The sequence below is a fragment of the Canis lupus genome, chromosome 8 (assembly GCF_048164855.1).
Source record: "Canis lupus baileyi chromosome 8, mCanLup2.hap1, whole genome shotgun sequence".
NCBI classification, from domain to species: domain Eukaryota; kingdom Metazoa; phylum Chordata; class Mammalia; order Carnivora; family Canidae; genus Canis; species Canis lupus.
Window position 1 is genome coordinate 17,491,610 of NC_132845.1, and position 15,250 is coordinate 17,506,859.

Genomic DNA, 15,250 nt, shown 5'->3' on the forward strand with positions numbered 1-15,250 from the left:
ATTGTGTGTATTGGGGAGAGGGGAGGGAGAAAGTGTTTACTGGTAGCTAAGATCAGTGGTGTGCTAGACATATTTCAAGAAAGTCAGACATTAAATATTCAGGAATTGTGAGCCACTTGTCAAACACAGCCATTATTTTTTGAAGTCATATAGTTACAATTAAATAAATTCTAATAAAAGATAATAAATACTCAAAACCTGATTATGTTATATACATTTATTTTAGAAATTAAGAATAACTGCTTAAAGGAAGGAATTGAGAAATGGAGGGAAGGAGGAAGCAAAGAGAAGAGGATAAAATTATTAAAAACTTGATCAATACAAAAGTTAATAAAGTAAGTAAAAGACTAACAAATCCCAAGTAAGATTATAGAATAAGTCCAAATATAACAGCATGCATAATAAATGAAAATAGAAAAGAGAGAATATCAGAATAGACTGAAAAAAATCACTATATTGCTTATTAGACACATCTAAACAAAATTATAAAGAATGGTTGAAAAATACCAAAAAGTAAAAGTGAACACAGAAGGAAGGCATGAGAATTAAGGAACAATAGTGAGACCATAAATCAAAATAAACTTGGTCTATTTATACTTTTTCTAATCATAAACATATATGCAACATGTTAACAATTTATTACAAGCACAGACAACATACTAACATTTGATCAAGTCGATTATTATTTTATTGCTCTCTAGAACTTTCTATACAGTAGTAATATTTTCTAATAAAAGTGTTCTTTAAAATATAAATTGGATCCAGGAAGCCAGAAGTTTTAGAAGTCTCAACTATGTCACTAATTTTGGCACCACTCTAGCCTTCAGATCATACCTATAGAAAGTGAGAATTTTGGATTTTCAGCATTTCATGCACTGGCGCATCAATATCATTGTCACATATTAAAAATACCTTCTATATCAGAATGTTTAGATGGGGCCAAGGTTGGTATACGGCAGGCATGTCTAATTTAAAAGCCCACTCCCTATCCCCATGAAGGACATCTGGATTTGGAAACCACTGATAGATGATTTCTCATTTCAAAAGAAACTTTGGCTATGATTTGTCATAATCTTGGAACTATTAATAATCTTTACTCTTCCTTTTATTGGGAAAAGATCCAAAAAGTAAACCAACTTCAAGACTAAAAGACATGAGATCTACATATATTAGCAAAAACAGCAGAGCAAAGTATTTATAGTAAATAATACTTTAAAAGCTTTCTATCCCTTACCACAGAGGTTCTTAACCCAGAGTTGACAGGAGTTCAGAAGGTCTATTGAATCCCCTAAATATATGCAATTGTGTGTGTACACTTTCAGGAGGACAGTGTCGTTTGCTTTCATTTAGTTACAAATGTTTGTAATTCTAAATAGATTAGGAACCACTGACTTAAGGAAATGACCATAGGAAACTAAAAATGCTAAAAAGAACCTTCCCCAAACTGTGTAGCATTTTAGTATGATGTTAGAAGTAATGACTAAATGTTTTGTGTGTGAGTTGAGGTCACCACTAATTCCCTAGGAAACTGTGACTGAGGATCCAGAAGAGGTCATTTACAATGAGATGCCCGAAGACCTCTGTAGTTCCATGAATAGCAAAGAGGATTCTTCAAGCAGGTATTTTGTAGAAAGGGAAGGTCAACTAGGACATTCATTGTTGTAAATAGGCTACCAACCGGCTTGCACTCCTCTTACGCTCCCTACTGACGAGTATCCCTGGGAAAATCACCTGTCCTCTCCTCAACATCAAAGTGTAAAAGGTAATAGAAGGTTACTCAGAAAGTTCTTGTTCTAGATGCCATCAATCCTACCAGAAACAATATTCTCTCCTTCAAAACAGAAGACAAACCAACACCCCACCCAAAGACAGATCTAAAAGGAATCCAGAAAATTCAATGATGGATCAGAACTATAAAAATCCAGTTTTGGGGTGCCTGGGTAGCCCTGTAGGTTAATCACCTACTTCCATCTCAGGTCATGATCTCAGAGTCCTGGGATTGAGCCCTGTTTGGGGCTCCCTGCTCAGCAAGGAGCCTGCTTCTCTCTCTGACCCTCCCTCCTATTCTACTCTCTCTCGCTCGCTCTCTCTCTCAAACAAATAATAGAATCTTTAAAAAAATAATAAAAATCCAGTTTTAGAGGGAGAAGGGGCTAATTTTGTTAATACAATAATCTAAACATAAATTCCATGAAAAACTAGCACAATACACTGTACCTCTTTGTATGCATAATTGAGTTTCAGTGAGTAAAGGCCATTAGAATGACTAAAAGTTACGAGCAGTGATTCTCCTTTCAAGGTGTTCTCATTTCTCTTGAAAGTTCAAAATCAACAAATTAGATAAACTTGCGCAGGCTTCGATTTGCTGGCAGTCAGCCCAAACCACCATTTATCTCAGGAGTCCTAGAGTCAAAGCATAATTACAAGAAGTTTAGGTCTATGAGATCCTTGAGTTGCAACTGCATTAGTCTTTAGCTGACCCCAGCTATTCATATTTATTATTCCTAAAAGTCCACCTATTTAATCCCATGGTTCCCAGACTACGTGCCAAGGCACTGTGGAATACTTCAACAAATTCACAGGGCACAGGATATTTTTAAATTTCAAGGGACACACAGCCACATTTCACAGACATCCCTTGAACTACTAGCATGGTTTCAACATTAAGTCCTGCTATTCCTTTCAATGACATTGCACCTCTCAATGGTATGCTTTTAATGATCATTATGATAAAAAACCATATAACACACAAAATTCACTGTGGAATAAAAGATGAGGAAGGCAGTAATCAATCTGATTTCAGAGTCCAAAAAGTTGTGAGGTATCCAACAGGTAAACATATCCCATTAGTATTTGTAGTTATTTAAGAATTAAAAATGGGGATCCCTGGGTGGCGCAGCGGTTTAGCGCCTGCCTTTGGCCCAGGGCGCGATCCTGGAGACCCAGGATCGAATCCCACATTGGGCTCCCGGTGCATGGAGCCTGCTTCTCCCTCTGCCTGTGTCTCTGCCTCTCTCTCTCTCTCTCTGTCTCTCTCTCTGTGACTATCATAAATAAATTACAAAAAAAAAAAATTAAGAATAAAAAATGAATTTGTGTTTCAATTTCTATGTATTGCTTTTTCAAATGTTATGTTAGCATATAGATACTTCCTAAATTGTCTGGACTTGCCTTCTTAATAAATAGAAAGATCACTGAGACAGCAAGAATCATGAGAAAGTTTTGGAAGCCCCTGGTTTTGTCTCAAGAGTCATCCAAAGCTTGGATTGAAAAAGCTTTACATTCTAAATGGTAGGGCACGTATTTATTTTTGGATCATACAATAGGAGTAGAGGAGAAGAGGGGAAGAAGAAGGAGAAGAAATAGTAGTAATGGTAATATTAATAGTTACAGTCATTAATTGAACACTTACTAAGTGCCAAGCTTTGTACTAAGCATTTTAACTTAATTCCTTTTAATCCAAACTGTATGTTCTCATATGTTTAGAATTTCCTGTTCTTGTTAGTAAGCAGCTGTTATTCCAATCCCACAAGGGCTCCTTCACTGTCTGGCCCCTGCCCCAGCAACTCCCCGTGAATTACCAATATAATACAGCCACTAAAGCAGCCCAGCAGAGAAATCATCAGAACCTGTTCCAGACCTATGACTGCTATTTGTTATAACTGACCAGTGCCTAGGCCTTCCTAATTTTAAATATTTAACATTGACATGCATTGACTACATACAGCAACACTGTGCAGAAAATATGCTTTTACTGCCAGATTTACTTTATTTATTTATTCTTTTTTACTGCCAGATTTAGACATCAATCTTGATTCTACATGATTCCCAAATCCAGGTTCTTCACCTTGGTATGTAGGTAACTAAGCACAGTCTAGTTAGAACTGCCCACATTTCTGATGCATGCCTGACCCAATGTAGGCCTAAATTCCAATGCCTGGAACACCTTGGACATGGCATTGACTTCACATTCCTCTTGATCTGAGGACCAATTCGAAATAGAAGGGGCTCCTTCCACTGAAGTTCTTAATTAGCTGACATCAACTTTTCAACCTGTAAACATACCACATAATTTTCTATGGTAATATTAATTTTAAAATCAACAAACATGGGGATCCCTGGGTGGCTCAGTGGTTTAGTGCCTGCCTTCAGCCCAGGGTGTGATCCTGGAGACCTGGGATCGAATCCTGCATCAGGTTCCCTGCGTAGAGCCTACTTCTCTTACTGCCTGTATCTCTGCCTCTCATTCTCTCTCTCTCTGTGTCTCTCATGAATAAATAAGTAAAAATCTTAAAAAACAAATCAACAAACATTATATATTCTGCAAGAGACAAATCACCATGGTTTAAATCCCATAGTTTCTTGCTTTTCATTAGTGAATGGAAAGAATCCTTTTAGTAGCAGGCTTTGTTGGTAGGTGCAGCCCACACCAGTGGCCATACCTTCCCTAAGTACGGCTGGTGGAATGTTCCCTTCCTGGCACAAGGGTATGAACACTCTCAGTGTTACTACAAGGAACTTGGGAGTTCCTGTCTGATTTGATATACGATTATAGCTTCTCCAAAAGATGGCAGATCTACTGATAGCAAATCACATCAAGAACTGTCTCCTCCCCTTGCAGAATGAGGTCTAGTGGGATTGGTGGGAAAAGGAGCCCTTGAGAACAGCGACTATTCTTAAATAAGGAGAATGTGAAACACCCCCTTAACTACAGTGTCCTCTGTCTTCCAACTGTAGGACAGGGTTTCCTCCGAGCCTTATTTTTATGATTTCATCAGAATGACCCCATGATGTGTGTTTATTAAGAAATCCCTCCTGTGAGATTCTCAAACTAAGGCAGAGACCCTGCCTCCCCTTTCCAGACTCTTCTGCTTGTACTGTTCCCAACACACTTCCCCTCCCCTCTGAATTATTTGTTAAAATTGAGTGATTATAAAATGATCACAGAAAAACAAACAGCATCTGGCCTGATTTTGTGTGAACAAGCAACTTTCTGGAAACAAAATGCCCTTCACTTTTCCAGGCACTATTAAGTAAATTTCCTCTTTCAGAGCTCTAATCAGCATCCTAGAAGGGCAAATCCATCTCCTATGGGTAATGATTTGCTCCCACCGAATAGTTTAATTACTCCAGCTCACCAAAGGTTCAGGTCCACTGTAATTAGAATACTATAAACTTCAACTGGGTATAGCAAGGACAGTCATTTGTGTCTTTACTCTGCCCTATTTTTACAAGTTCTCAAAGTAAGTTTTCAAAACTCTAGATATTCAGAGTCAGATATTCAGACAGTGTGGATCTGCTTGATGCAATCCGAGAAGTCAGCCTGGGCTGAGAAAATTGGAGGGTGGGTTGGTTGGTTGATAAAAAATTTAGTGTCTAAAGGTAAGAATGAATTGATATCGTTGTCTAGGTAACCAACACAAGTCAAAATTAGGCTTAGAATAAGAGTAAAATAAATATTCAAATATCATATTTTAGAGCAAATAGGCACTTAGCTCTCACTTCCTCAGTTTAAAGTTTAGATACATTAAAGGTTAGCAGAGGTTATCAATGAAAGTTACATAACTAGCCCATGGCAGAGCCAAATTAGATCTAAGTCTCTTGCATCTCAGGTTCCCATTATTTTCCATATACCATATGGCCCCACCAAGGGCTGAGCTATCCTTTTTCTTTGTAATTTTACTCTTTGTATATTCAAAGAATATAGATTTCACTCAAAACCAACCTACTAAACATTTTCCATGTACAAGATAGTATGTATACTAAAAAGGGCTGTACCATCGACCAAGAATGCCCTCTGCCCTCAAGGAACATACACTCTAACAGTAACCTATCAGCATTATTCCTTTTGACTTGAGCAAAATAAACATCCAGACTTACTCTAGAATAAGATTTTTACCAAGTTTTTCAAACAGGAATCGATTTTTTTTTCTGAATTTTAACAGTTTTTGACAGACTATAATCCTTCCCGATAATATAACATTATTTTTGGATAGACCTTGTCCTTAGAATTAAGCATTCCTTCTTTCTCTTGCAAATTTGGAAGTCAATTTACAGAAGCCACACCTGAATGAATTCCTAATAATCTATTTTAACTATTGTGAATTTGCCTTAAGTAGTGTGATTAACCTCTTCTGTAAAGGATCTTTTTCTAAACACAAAGTAGAGTTACTTTACCTGGAAGAAGCCCCTTTGGATGCCAAAGTTCTCTCTCAGCCAGGGCTGTTGGGGTTGAGGAGAATGAACAGAAGTCACTTAGAGGAACTGTCAAAATCAACTCTACTATATTAATGAGCTCTGAAATAATTCCATACACTCCCTGCAAAGGAATAAATGGGGTTTCTAAGTTGACATGGAAAACAAAGAGCTTCCCTGATGATAAAAGCACCCACCCCTTTTATAATTTTGCTTATTTATACATTTCATAGATTAAAAACTACATTAGAAAGAAGTCAGGCAAAACCATCAGAAGTCAAAGAACAGGTATATATGTTTTTAATTCCATCATTAACTCATTGAATCTGACCTGGAGCAGGAGTCCAATGCCTCATATGATCTATAATACATATATGTCCTATGCCTACAAAAAGATAAAGAATAATGGAAGTAAATGAGGAGAATGATATTTATGCTAAGACCTTCACAAAGCAGTATTCAGATCCTGAAGTTTAAGAAGGTATAAAGCAAGAGCATACAATGTCACTAGTGCTAGAAAAATCAAATGGCCTGAGACTATGAACAAGTTCAGGGTAGAGCTGACCCTTTCTACTCATGACCTTCAAATGATGTGTTGAGACATTCTGCCATTTGGGACAACTCTCAGACTCCATGTGTGGCCTAAAAACATCTGGCATGAAATTGCAACTGCTCTGGACATATTGTCTAATGTTGAGTAACACAGTGTCTCAAATTAGGCTAGGATCAATGTCACAATGGTACTTTATCTTCTGTGCATCCAACCCAGTGCAGCTGTTGTTCCCTTCCATCACCATGAGATGTCTCCTATCAGGACCACCTCTGGAAGAACCAAACCCATCTTGCTCATACAAAGTAGAAGATTGTGAGTCAGATGTTCACTCAGGTGTGCACATTTATTGAACACTTGGAATCAGCATGTATAATGTAGGGCACTAAGGAAGCAGGATAAATGAGACCCATCCCAGCTCTTGAGCCACTCACAACAGGTCATGATGACTCCACATGTAAGATTCCAGGACACATCATTTCCCAAATATTCTCTTCTATTGTCAGGTGGCATGCACTGCCTCTTAATTCATAAAATAGACTCACTGCATATTTCTTAAAGAACTAATAAAATTGAAACTACTGAGATTTTAGCATGCAGCATTTAGGACATGGAGATTTAAAATATGGGAATGGGATTCCATGCCATTTTAAATATAAAATGATAAAAGACAACCAAGAATTGTGAAATTTCAGATAATGTTAAACTTATCTGACCCTCTTAGACTAAATAAATTAGGAAATATAAGGCCAATTCATTGGATAACTTCATGAAAACCACTTACATCATAGTCTAAATCAATGCAACTCCTGAGGTTGTACAGTGCATGCTATATATGGAAGCTCTGTGCAGATGCAAACGATACATCATGAAATATTGGTCAGCTTCAGATCTGCACCCTTTCCCTGCCAAATCTAATGTTCTTCAAGCTCATTTCTCACTGCCTATCCCAGGGCCACACCCAACAAGAGGTGAGATACAAGGATCTTTCTTCCTATTGCCTTATATCCTAGGATCTAGTGATACCTTCTAATAAGAAAGCCCAGTATTCCTGAAGCCTTGCTATGTGCCAAATTCTTCATTAAGTGCTTTACTTTTATTATTTAATCCTCAAAATAAACCATAAGATAATTACTATTAATATTTCCATTTTACAAAGAGAACATTTTCCAAGGTGATATAGCAAAGTCTAAACTCATAACCAAGTCAGCTTGATCTGAAGTCTGGGTTCATAATCCTGACCCTATACTGCCTGTTATTTCTTATCCATTCAATGACTTGATCATTACTAAAGATTGTGTGCCCACTATATATCAGACACAGTTGTACAGTGAACAAGACTGAAAAAGTTCCTGTGTTGGGGATTTCCATTACAATGGGTGACAGATAATAAGACAGCAAAATAAACATATTTAGAATAAAAAGAAGATAATTTCAAGTAGAAAATTTCAAACCCACAAACATAATGAAATAGGGCAACAACAAAAAAAAAGAAATAGGGCAACAAAATACAAAGTGACTGGATAAGAGTAGGGGATCCTACTTGACAAAGGTAGTCAACAAAAGAGTATGATTAAGCAAGATCTGAGTGAAAACAAAGAGCCAGTCATGCACAAGTCTAGAGGACAATATTTCAAAAGTTCAAGGGCCATGAGGCAGAAACAATGCTGGCATGTTTGAGAAAAAACAAGAAGGCTATGTGGTCAGAGTGTACAAACAACAGAAAGGGTGATACAAGATGATGTCAGTGGGGAAGGCAGGAACAGAGAAAGGGGGCCTTTGGGTCTTGAAAAGGTGTATGTATTTTTTTTTCTAAATACAATAGAAAGTTGTTGGAAGCTTTTAAGTAGGAGATTTATAGGCTCTGACTTATGAAATACAAAAAAAAAAAAAATCACCTTTGTCTCAATGTAGAATGAATTATACAGGTGGATAAAGTGATTAAAAGGAACCAATTAGGGAACAATTGCCATTCCCAAAATAAGAGATAATGGGGATGTGACCCCAGGACATAATGATGAGGGTGATAAGAAGTAGTCTGAATCCAATGGCACAGATGTCAAAAGTTGGGATGGCTTGGCTGCAGAAGGTAAGGAAAAGGAAAGAAGGAAAGATGTCTCCTAGGTTTTGCCCTAAGCAATGAGGTAGAGGTGATGCCTTTAGCTGAGTCAGGACAGAAGGTGGGAGCCTCTGATTGGATAAATGTTTGGAAAAACAACTGTGTTTTTGCTCATGTTCAGTTTGAGTTGCTTTTAAGACCTTCAAGTAGAGATGCTGAGCAGACATCTGGAACTTAGACATCAAGTGCTAGAGATTTAAATTTGGGAGATATCCATGTTGAGATCTAGAAGTCATCATTTTGGAAGTCAAACAGTAGAGATTTAAATACTCATCAACATGGAGTCATCAATGCATTCAGTAACATGGGACTAGATGAATTCCCTTGAGGAGATACAGTGGATAAAGGCAAACTAGAAAAGGGGGTTGGAGACAAGCCCTTGAGGAGCTCTAACACTGAAGGAGGGGCCAGGGGACCCGGAAGAGGAAAAACTGATAGGCAGGAGAAAACCAGAAGGGACATCCTTGAGCATCCTTCTCCTTATTGACAAAATGGAAGAAAAAAATACCAGCCTTGACTATCACTCCAGAAACTTATCAAGGTCATGTGAGAAACTGCAGGTTAAAGAAGAGGATTATAACTTAGAAATGGCAACATAATTGGAGAATATTTTGGAGTTTATGAGTCTGTAAAATGATATTAGCCTCACGGCATTTTGGTATTTTTCTGCAGATCATATGAAATAATATATGTTAAGCACTTACATTGGCTGTCTTATAGTAAGTACTTAAATCATCATGGCTTAGAGATGTCTCTTTGTCATCATCATCTACTGAAAAGAGCCCACACTTTGGCCTGGACTAGACCTTATTTAAATCCCAGCTCCACCAATGTACTGGTAGTGTGACATTTAGAAAGTTATTGAACCTCTCGAGGCTATTTCCTCATCTATACAATATGAAAAGTAATAGTACCACTTGATGGCACAGTAAGGACTAGAATGACAGACGCCAAGTATCTGGTAAACAGAAACCACTTGATAATGTATAGCTTTTGGTATACTTATAATCATTATCGTCTAAAGTCATATGGCCAGTCACATGCTCTAACACAGCTCAGAGCTCATGTTCCAAATTCCAGCGTTTGGACTCTAAGTTCAGTGCTCTTTCCACAGCATCTTGTCACTCAATAGCACTTTCCAAGTAGCCAGATTGTCATCTTTAGCAAGATGAATGACACTTTCCCTAGAATTCTAGGTTCCCCCGTAAGTGCACATTCATTAGCATCTATGAGCCAATGGTTTCACAATGCCTTGATGCTCAAAATAGCTTCCCTGGGAGGAAAACACCACCTCATGGCTTCTCCACTGGAATTGTAAAGGTGAATAATAAAACCCCTTCCTTTAACTGCACTGTGTAGCTAGCTAGCAGGAATGGAGAGAGCAGAATTCCACACTTACCCATAAAGAACTCATGCTTTCACATTCACCCAATCTATATTTTAGGATTTAAAAAAATGGAGTTTTTGGACATAAACTTAATTGCGTGTTTGATGGACCCATTTCCATTTTGACATTAAGCATTTGTGAGAAGGGAATAATGATGAATAAGTTTTATAATATCTTTAGTAAAATTCTGAGTTACTGAGATGAAAGATGCTTATGTGGAATATAGGTGAGGATTCTTCCAAGATTAGCTATATTCTATCCCAACAGCACTTAGTAAAGTATGTGAATAACATTACTAACCATGGATATTATATTTTATATTTACATTTTCAAGGTTTTATTGCTGTATGAATATTATTCAAATAGTTTTCTCTAGCCAAGTTTTGTGTGTTTACTTTGAATAACAGACCTTCACTTGAAACAAATACTATTAAAATGGCTCCCACACAAGGAAATAAAAAGAAGTAAAATGAAGTAGACTGGTTATACATATATACACTGAGCATGAAATGAAATATGAGGAAGAAATAGAAAGCTTCTGAAGGAGATAAACTAGAGTTTGAGTGGTAGATATAATAAAGTGAGGAATCAAAAACAAATTCTCTGTGAATTAAACTAGGTTACACTTATGCTCTTACTAGAATCTAAATCCATCTGGTAGGCATTGTAAGTGTTTTCAAAAGATGTAATTTTTACCCTCAAGGAGTTTACAGGCTAACCTAGAAAGTAGTAGACATGTGTGTGCATGTGCACCCACACACACACATAAAATACTTACAAAGCAATATGTGAAAATGTGCAAATCGTACGGGGGGGAGAAAAACCTTAGTTTGAGTTAGCTCTGTAATAGAACCCAAAAGTAATCTCTCTATATAAACAGCTACACAGATACCTGATTTGAATTTGTGTTACCACATTTATTTATTCCTTTGACCTAACTTACAGTTCTTTGGGACAGTCAAACCTGTGTTTGTCTAAAACATTCAAATCAATGTAAGATTATCATTCTAACTACTAGATTCTCTGGCCTGTTGTTCTGACATGATACACTACATAGTGTACAAGATTTCAAGGATCCCTGCTGCTCAATGAATCCAACTGAATAGGCCCTACTGGATATGCTGCAGGAAATGCTGGAGTCTCTTTAGGTTCATGTATATATCATCAAAAACCTGAGAAAGATGTTCCTTTGGATAGCCCAGGGTCCTAGAGGAAATATCAGAATTTTAGAATCAATATTTTAACAGTCAATTAGTATGACTACCAAGGCCTCCTAAAAGGCAAGGAACCACACACCCAGGAGGCTGGACAATCTGATGATACAGCAGACAGAAGAGCATTCTGGTTGTCTATGAAAAACCAGGTGAACTCACGACAGCTGCTTCTCTTTGGGTCCTCTGTACTACACTAACATCAGGACTGTAAGTGACTAGTCTCTTTCCAGTCTTCAATGGAAATTCTCACACAGGTGGTTCCATTAAACTTGGGATGTTTCTAGGATACTAGAGTTCTTCCATAGAAAGAAAGCCAGTTCCCCTCACCAAAACTGGTAGAGATCAGCTTTGTACCTCTATACAATGTGCTATGCTTTTCCCTCCATCCAAGCTCTATGATATCATAGGTCTAGGTCAAGCCCAAACTTTTCCATGAAACTGTCTTCTCCTTCCCTTCTCTGATTTCCACTATCACTTCCTGTGCCACATGATTTATTACCATATTGTTAAATATTGTAATTTAAGTGCTTCCTTTTCCTTTCCATAGGATGGCATGCTTTTCTAAAACATAGACTATATTTCATACTTCTGTTTACTTCCTGGGGAACTTAACATGATCCTTTGCATTGCCTCTTTTAGATTTCTTCATATTATCTGTTAAGGCAATCATGAATTGTCATTGAATTAAGGCTCTCACAGGTTAGGTCTTTAACAAATAACCAAAGCTAATATCAGATCTAAGACTGATAGATAGCTGTGACCATCAAGCTCCTCAAGCAGCAGCAACTATGATAAAAGGCAACAAAAAAATCATAGTGGACAACACTGACCATATGTTCAATAAACATCACTAAGAGTCTTCTAAGTGCTTGGCCTACCCAAAGCATTCAGGATAAAATGTGTCATAAGCTCTTCATTCCGAAGCACTGGGTTCCTGTAGGAGCTCCTGTTCTGATATCTAACGTCAGTGAATATTCAGGCATACATAGTCTCTGAAATGTATTAAAACTGGTGATTACAAGGCAGCCGTAAACACACATACTACTCTGGGCCCATCTATGAAACCAGGGCAATAATACCTGGCTACCTAAACCTGGAATGTGTCAGTGGAATATATTTTCTATTTGTGTGCATACTCTTATGCCCAAGACCTTCATAACTTCAAAGGAATAAATGAAAACTAATCTGCCATAAAGATGGGGCTAGTCTATCCTGTGGTGGCCTTATTTTTGACATAGTGCAATAAGAACCATATTTGGCTTGTGAATTTTCTTTTAATATGCTATATAAGACTAGAAATCATTTTTAATTAACAAAATTCCCCATTGCATTTGCACACCAGGCAACTTTGTCCATTTAGGGATTTTGCGCAAAAGCAATCCAGTTTTGGTGAACTCTGTTAGGAAAATCTGAATTAGGGACACATGGGTGCCTCAGCTGGTTAAGCATCTGCCTTCAGCTCAGGTCATGATCTGGGGGTCCATGATAAGCCACACATCTGGCCCTCCACTCAGCAGGGAGTTTGCTTCTCCTTCTCACTCTCCCTCTGTGCTCTCCCTCTCAATCTCTCTCTCTCTTTCTCTTAAATAGATATATAAAATCTTTTTTAAAAATAAAAAGAAATAAAGATTGATCGATTGATCTAAGTTCTGGGCACCCCGAAATAAAATATAAAATAAAATAAAATAAAATAAAATAAAATAAAATAAAATAAAATAAATAAAATAAAAGTCAGCATATGCCCTTATGACTAGGAATTCACAAGAGATTTATACCTTCATCCAAAGCCACCCAACACCTAATGATTTCTTTTTATTTGGCTTTAATCAGGAATGGCAATTCTCCTTGAACAACTTGATATGTTTGGGCTGAGACTCAAAGAAGTACATGGGTTGCAAACATACTGTGTCTGAGCCCAACAGAAGACTTCCTAAACTCCTTACAAACTACATCCTGTGCACATGCTTTTGATATCTCCTGTTATCTCTATGACAAACTTGGGCCAATGAATAAAGTATATCACATATATGAAATGGCACTAAAGGGTGCTGAAAAAAATCATATAATCATATGAATAACTTCTTAAAGATTTTATTTATTTATTTGAGAGAGAAAGAGAGCAGGAGCAAGAACAAGTGGGTAGAGGGGCAGAGGGAGAGGGAGAAACAGACTCACTGCTGAGCAGGGAGCCCCATGCAGGACTTGATCCTAGGACCATGGGATCATGACCTGAACTGAAGGCAGACCCTTAACCAGCTGAGCCACCCAGGAGGCCCTAACTACATGAATAATTTTATTTCTAAATTTAGAGAAATATAAAGTACACTATCTTTCTAGGGAGATGCAGCTGTACAATAGAATTTGGATCATCCGTTCTTCTTCTGGAATGATTTATTGTCTACAAGCTAATATTCCCACTATGCCCAGATAGGCATATATCATAAGACCCCACCTGATGTCCCCAAATATTTGCATGATACTCTGGAGATAATTTCTTAATCCCATAGCCTCATAATATACAAAATCAACACGGAGCTATGTGTCAGAGAGAAGGACTGAGTGATTAAGCCATTTCTCTGTAAGAACAAAATGAATGCCGGAGCTCTCCATGCTCTAACTTTTTTGGAAGCTCTACAACCCTACTTAAGATACCATATTGTTGTTCTAGTTGGTTTTATTCTATAATTATTTATATATTGTGCCAGGTCCTTATTCTAGGTACAGGAGACACAAATATGACTAAGACATGAACCCATCTTTGAGATAAAGGTAAAACTGGCCATATAGTCACAACAAAGTTTATATACTCAGCCTCAGTCTGGGTCCTAGGCTCAGTAATATTCCCCACAGTTGGGGTCTTGAACTCACCTCCGGGCTTGGACTATCACTGTTCCACCCACTTTTGTTCTCCAAATCAATTCTGACAATACATAAAAGGAACTGGTTATCAATATTCCTGGGCTGGAGCCACAACTACCTCCTAATACTAATAAGTGTCAGAAATTACTAGTTCTTTACAAACATTATTTGTTCAAATCCTCACAGTAAGCTAACAAAGTATTATTCAACTCATTTTACAGAAGCAGAAACTGAGAATCTGAGAGGTGATATATCTTCCCCAAATCTCAAGTACATGATAGAACAAGAATTTGGCCCTAGGCTCCTATGATTTCAATATCTATTCTTCACGAAGCTCAAGGTCTAATTCCAAAACCCAGCACTGGGCTTGCCTGTCTACTTTTAATTCTCATTGATGCTGACCCCTCCCTTCTTCACTGACAATCCTCCCAAAAATCAATATTCCAGATTCCCCATGACTATCAACTGTCTCCTCCACCTCCTCCAGCCATCATAACAGACTATTTTCCTGACATAGCCATATCCCCAGAAGGCTTTTGACTCCTGCAACTCTCGTACCTGTGGGTGAGATCAGTGCTAGGTTCCAGCCCTACCCCAACTGGCTGACTGGTCACGGTTAACCAACCTTTATGGTAAAATTTTGAGTGGGCATAGCTTTTAAGATAACACCTCCCTCCTCCTTTCTTTGTTGCTGTGTAAGAATCAAGAGTGTAGAGTAACTTACCTTGTGTTTACAAAGTGCCAAAAAGGATATGAAGTAGCAACTATAATCTCTCCCCCAATTTTTTTTTGTCTAAGCATAAAGCCAGACTTGAGGTTTTATGAAGATTCTAGACCTCTCATAACATATCATGTAGGGTAATGCATGTGTTCTATTTATTGCTTTGACTAAAATGCAGTCCTACATTTAGAAGCAAAAATAATTG

The 15,250-nt window shown here is 37.6% G+C and overlaps 1 long non-coding RNA gene across 19 annotated transcripts in view; it reads right to left on the reverse strand.

Annotated features, from left to right (window-relative positions):
• LOC140637900 (uncharacterized) overlaps positions 1 to 15,250 on the reverse strand; it is a 381,100-nt gene that overhangs the window by 180,152 nt on the left and 185,698 nt on the right. For 9 of the 19 annotated variants that reach the window (XR_012034981.1, XR_012034984.1, XR_012034982.1 and 6 more), the window contains 2 exons: positions 6,178 to 6,222; positions 2,218 to 2,403 (listed from right to left, as the gene is read on the reverse strand). The exons of 3 other annotated variants lie outside the window; for them this stretch is intronic. This is a non-coding gene — a long non-coding RNA (uncharacterized lncRNA). Of the gene's footprint in view, positions 1 to 543; positions 835 to 2,217; positions 2,404 to 6,177; positions 6,223 to 15,250 lie in introns of those variants that run through there. 7 more of the 19 variants (XR_012034991.1, XR_012034990.1, XR_012034985.1 and 4 more) reach the window with 2 other exon arrangements.